The sequence below is a fragment of the Embiotoca jacksoni genome, unplaced genomic scaffold (genome assembly GCF_022577435.1).
Source record: "Embiotoca jacksoni isolate LCO1_2020_lvr unplaced genomic scaffold, fEmbJac1.0.p SCAF_10, whole genome shotgun sequence".
Taxonomy (NCBI): domain Eukaryota; kingdom Metazoa; phylum Chordata; class Actinopteri; family Embiotocidae; genus Embiotoca; species Embiotoca jacksoni.
The window spans coordinates 70,269-76,882 of record NW_027185230.1 but is presented as its reverse complement, the minus strand read 5'-3'; positions in this window follow the sequence as shown (position 1 = coordinate 76,882).

The window sequence follows — 6,614 nt, the reverse complement described above, 5'->3', positions numbered from 1 at the left end:
TGATAACGTTTGTTTATTTATGATTTCCTGAACAATGACAATTCTAGTACGTCAACGTTATTGATCAGAGAGGTCACGTTAGTTATGGGAACACATCTATGCACAGTAATATAGGCTACTTATCCTGCTGTGAGACTGAAACAGAAAGCTCTCCTTAATAAAAGACTAGACAGGAAAGGAGGCCTAAACAGATCAGGCTTTTACTAAAATTAGCCTAAAACAAAAGCATAGGTGGAATCAATACTAAGCCTCAACCGAATCACTAATTAAACTGGAGCGAATAAACTTTGACTGTTGTGCGATTCTGTGCCAGGTTATGTTTACAATAATACAACATATATGTATGCCATATCATATTAATTATATATAGGTCGTATTATCAACTATTAATCCTAAGGGGTAGACGAAAGGCTGTGTTTGTGAATGAGAGTAAAAGTACTGTGCCGAACCAAAAGGTCACAGGAGGGGGGTCGGCAACCTGTGGGGTCACATACTGTTGTTCTTTGAGGCATAAACAGGAACAGACGGCTGTTGCGAGGACTCCAGGGTGTGAAGGAAGACAACCACCACCTCGACCAATCAACAACGGATACATCAATACACATGATTTTTTTGGTGTCTGTACTATAAGAAGACTGGGTCAGGGAAAGTCAGGAGATCAGACTTCGTGAACTGACACATACTCTGTTGTGGTCAGGGAAACATAGTCTGGACCCAGAGCTCTGTATACTGATTATTCTGTTGCTGTTAAATAAATATCTTGAAGCCTGACATCTTCTCCTATTGCCTCATACGCAGGACTGGTGGCTGACACATATTGGCTTTGTACGAACAGGAGTCCAAGTCCAACACTGTAAGACAAAGGGGAAAGAGTAAGCCACACATTGTCATTTAGCCTACTGTTACTTTCCTGATAGATCCGCTTTCCATGGCCGACATAATGAAGTTACCGCTGTTGAATCGTGTGCGTAAATGTGCACAACACTACGGAGACGCTCATATAGACCCTGCTGCTGTATGAAGCGGCAGATATTTAACCAACTCAGTGAAAGATTCACCAACAGCTACATTCAACAAACTAATCTCAGCTGCTGGGAACGTTTTGTAAAAACTCAGATCATTGGTGAGTCTCATGAACCAAACCTGTTACAGACTCTTCATCACAGTAAAGTTGTGTTTTCAAGGGCATTTCTGTTTAAAAAAAAAAAAATGCGTAAAGAAACCAAGCGTCAAGAAAGCAACTTGAAAGACTCTAAACTCAACATAAATGAAAAGTGTTAATTGATTTCGGAAAGTTCAGTATGAGCCTCCGGGCACTGACATTTGTTCACTCTTTGCAATAATAATGGATCAATTGGCTATTTTGCGGAAATGTGGGAAAATCCTGATATTCTGAAAATAATTCTCTGTAACATATAAAGCTGTTTTGTAAGTGGTTGGTTCCATTCATTCAAATTTATCGACATGAAACCCTACTGCCCAGTGCTACTCCCTCGCAGCACCTGAATAGCCGGCACCGCAGGGCGGCTGGGTGGCAGTACGAAGGGAGCACCGTCTGAAGCAAAAGCCCACAGTTCACCAGCAGTGAACATGGCCATGTTTCTTAACGCCCCTAAAACATGACATCCCAAGGTTGAGGCCAGGACGCAGAGTTGCAGTCTTACATGCTCCTCTGCAGGTTCTTTAGAGCTGTCACTCACCCAAAACTTTCAACATCCCATCGAGGTTGTGTCTGTTCCCAGACCACCTATATTTAAAAAACTCAACAAAAGATGTATCAATTAAAACGTAATAAAAGTCTTAGTCTCTCACACCCAAACTGGAAAACACAAAAAACTATTCTATTTGTTATTGTTTATCACCCATATGGTTCTTATTCAGAGTTTCTAACTGAATTCTCTGACTTTTTATCTGATTTAGTGCTGAGTTCAGACAAAGTGATGACAGTGGGTGACTTTAACATTCATGTTAATGTGGACAATGACAGCCTCAGTTCTACTTTCAGCTTATTATTAGACTCTATTGGCTTTTCACTGCATGGAAATAAACCCACTCACTGTGGTAACCACACCCTCCATCTGGTTCTGTCACAGCATGGAAGCAGAAAATGTAATTGTTTTTCCTCAAAACCCTCTTGTTGGAACACTTTTAATTGTTGTATTATTATCATTTATTTTAGATTTTACAACCCAAGACAAAACGTAGAAACTTTAAGAATACAATATAGAATGAAAAAGCAAAAGACAAGAAACAAAAATAACAACAACGACAAACAACAGTCTGACATAATTACATCTCACTCAGATCATCAGATCGAGTCAGCATCGGTTCCAGTGTTTTTAATCTAGTAGAGCAAAGTCCATTCCATATGGGTCCACCATGTCTAAGACCGGTTTCCATATCTTCAGAAATCCCTTGACATTGGATGGAAGTCAACTTTTCCAGAGGAAGGATTTCCAGAATCCCCTTATATCAGTCATCCAGAGAAAGGGTATCTTTGGAAATCAAGAATTTAAGAATTGTCTTTTGTACTTTGTACAATAGTATTCCAATCAGTTTAGCATTGTGGCTGCTCCTTGCGCTGCTCACTTTAGCTGCCAAGATACAGTGCATCCGGAAAGTATTCACAGCGGTCCACTTTTCCCACATTTTATTATGTTACGGTCTTATTCCAAAATGGATTAAATTCATTTTTTTCATCAAAATTCTTCATGCAATACCACACAGTGACGAAGTGAAAACAAATTGTTTAAAATTTTTGCGAATCTCTTAAAAAGAAAGAAAGAAAATGTAACACGTACCTAAGTATTCACAGCCATTGCTCAATATTTTGGTGAAGCACCTTTGGCAAGACATGGCACTGTAATGCAGTTTTATGCTGTATTTGAGCTTCTTTCGGCTGTTTTTGAAACATTGTGTTTTCTGTGAAATTGTCGACACAAAGTGACTTGAAGCCACTTTGTCCATGTAGTTTATCCCATTTGCCATAGTACTGATGAAGAAATTTGTTCGTAAACACTTAGTTTAAGCCGTGGCACTGTAATGCAGTTTTATGCTGTTTTTGAGCTTCTCTCGCTGAGATAAGGCTGTTTTTGAAACATTGTGTTTCCTGTGAAATTGTCCACACAAAGTGACTTGAAACCGCTTTGCCCATGTTGTTTATCCCATTTGCCATAGTACTGATGAAGAAATTTGTTCGTAAACACTTAGTTTAAGCCGTGGCACTGTAATGCAGTTTTATGCTGTTTTTGAGCTTCTCTCGCTGAGATAAGGCTGTTTTTGAAACATTGTGTTTCCTGTGAAATTGTCCACACAAAGTGACTTGAAACCGCTTTGCCCATGTAGTGTATCCCATTTGCCAAAGTTCTGAGTATGAAATTTGTTTGTAAACACTTAGTTTAAGCCGTGGCGCTGTGATGCAGTTTTGCATTAGTCTGAGAAAGTGAGACTTGAAATGCTGTTTTCTGTCTAATTGCAGACACAAAGTGAAGCCACATTGGCCATGTAGTGTATCCCATTTGCTGATGAAGAAATTTGTTCAGAAACACTTAGTTTAAGCCGTGGCACTGTAATGCAGTTTTATGCTGTTTTTGAGCTTCTCTCGCTGAGATAGGGCTGTTTTTGAAACATTGTGTTTCCTGTGAAATTGTCCACACAAAGTGACTTGAAACCGCTTTGCCCATGTAGTGTATCCCATTTGCCAAAGTTCTGAGTATGAAATTTGTTTGTAAACACTTAGTTTAAGCCGTGGCGCTGTGATGCAATTTTATATTAGGCTGAGAAAGTGAGAATTGAAATGCTGTTTTCATTCTAATTGCAGACACAAAGTGAAGCCACATTGCCCATGTAGTGTATCCCATTTGCCAAAGTTCTGAGTATGAAACTTGTTTGTAAACACTTAGTTTAAGCCGTGGCGCTGTGATGCAGTTTTATATTAGGCTGAGAAAGTGAGAATTGAAATGCTGTTTTCTGTGTAATTGCAGACACAAAGTGAAGCCACATTGGCCATGTAGTGTATCCCATTTGCTGATGAAGAAATTTGTTCGTAAACACTTAGTTTAAGCCGTGGCACTGTAATGCAGTTTTATGCTGTTTTTGAGCTTCTCTCGCTGAGATAAGGCTGTTTTTGAAACATTGTGTTTCCTGTGAAATTGTCCACACAAAGTGACTTGAAACCGCTTTGCCCATGTAGTGTATCCCATTTGCCAAAGTTCTGAGTATGAAACTTGTTTGTAAACACTTAGTTTAAGCCGTGGCGCTGTGATGCAGTTTTACATTAGGCTGAGAAAGTGAGACTTGAAATGCTGTTTTCTGTGTAATTGCAGGCACAAAGTGAAGCCACATTGGCCATGTAGTGTATCCCATTTGCTGATGAAGAAATTTGTTCGTAAACACTTAGTTTAAGCCGTGGCACTGTAATGCAGTTTTATGCTGTTTTTGAGCTTCTCTCGCTTAGATAAGGCTGTTTTTGAAACATTGTGTTTCCTGTGAAATTGTCCACACAAAGTGACTTGAAGCCACTTTGTCCATGTAGTTTATCCCATTTGCCATAGTACTGATGAAGAAATTTGTTCGTAAACACTTAGTTTTAGCCGTGGCGCTCTAACGCAGTTTTACATTAGGCTGAGAAAGTGAGACTTGAAATGCTGTTTTCATTCTAATTGCAGACACAAAGTGAAGCCACATTGCCCATGTAGTGTATCCCATTTGCCAAAGTTCTGAGTATGAAACTTGTTTGTAAACACTTAGTTTAAGCCGTGGCGCTGTGATGCAGTTTTATATTAGGCTGAGAAAGTGAGAATTGAAATGCTGTTTTCTGTGTAATTGCAGACACAAAGTGACTTGAAGCCACTTTGTCCATGTAGTTTATCCCATTTGCCATAGTACTGATGAAGAAATTGTTCGTAAACACTTAGTTTAAGCCGTGGCACTGTAATGCAGTTTTATGCTGTTTTTGAGCTTCTCTCGCTGAGATAAGGCTGTTTTTGAAACATTGTGTTTCCTGTGAAATTGTCCACACAAAGTAACTTGAAGCCACTTTGTCCATGTATTTTATCCCATTTGCCATAGTAGTGATGAAGAAATTTGTTCGTAAACACTTAGTTTAAGCCGTGGCACTGTAATGCAGTTTTATGCTGTTTTTGAGCTTCTCTCGCTGAGATAAGGCTGTTTTTGAAACATTGTGTTTCCTGTGAAATTGTCCACACAAAGTGACTTGAAACCGCTTTGCCCATGTAGTGTATCCCATTTGCCAAAGTTCTGAGTATGAAACTTGTTTGTAAACACTTAGTTTAAGCCGTGGCGCTGTGATGCAGTTTTACATTAGGCTGAGAAAGTGAGACTTGAAATGCTGTTTTCTGTGTAATTGCAGGCACAAAGTGAAGCCACATTGGCCATGTAGTGTATCCCATTTGCTGATGAAGAAATTTGTTCGTAAACACTTAGTTTAATCCGTGGCACTGTAATGCAGTTTTATGCTGTATTTGAGCTTCTCTCGCTGAGATAAGGCTGTTTTTGAAACATTTTGTTTCCTGTGAAATTGTCCACACAAAGTGACTTGAAGCCACTTTGTCCATGTATTTTATCCCATTTGCCATAGTACGTATGAAAAAATTTGTTCGTAAACAATTAGTTTAAGCCGTGGCACTGTAATGCAGTTTTATGCTGTTTTTGAGCTTCTCTCGCTGAGATAAGGCTGTTTTTGAAACATTTGTGTTTCCGGTGAAATTGTCCACACAAAGTGACTTGAAACCACTTTGTCCTTGTAGTTTATCCCATTTGCCATAGTACTGATGAAGAAATTTGTTCGTAAACACTTAGTTTAAGCCGTGGCGCTGTGATGCAGTTTTACATTAGGCTGAGAAAGTGAGACTTGAAATGCTGTTTTCTGTCTAATTGCAGACACAAAGTGAAGCCACATTGGCCATGTAGTGTATCCCATTTGCTGATGAAGAAATTTGTTCAGAAACACTTAGTTTAAGCCGTGGCACTGTAATGCAGTTTTATGCTGTTTTTGAGCTTCTCTTGCTGAGATAGGGCTGTTTTTGAAACATTGTGTTTCCTGTGAAATTGTCCACACAAAGTGACTTGAAACCGCTTTGCCCATGTAGTGTATCCCATTTGCCAAAGTTCTGAGTATGAAATTTGTTTGTAAACACTTAGTTTAAGCAGTGGCGCTGTGATGCAGTTTTGCATTAGGCTGAGAAAGTGAGACTTGAAATGCTGTTTTCTGTCTAATTGCAGACACAAAGTGAAGCCACATTGGCCATGTAGTGTATCCCATTTGCTGATGAAGAATTTGTTCGTAAACACTTAATTTAAGCCGTGGCACTGTAATGCATTTTTCTGCTATTTTTGAGGTTCTCTCGCTGGGATAAGGCTGTTTTTGAAACATTGTGTTTCCTGTGTAATTGTCCACACAAAGTCACTTGAAAACGCTTTGCCCATGAAGTGTATCCCATTTGCCAAAGTTCTGAGTATGAAACTTGCTTGTAAACACTTAGTTTAAGCCGTGGCGCTGTAATGCAGTTTTACATTAGGCTGAGAAAGTGAGATTTGAAATGCTGTTTTCTGTGTAATTGCAGACACAAAGTGAAGCCACATTGGCCATGTAG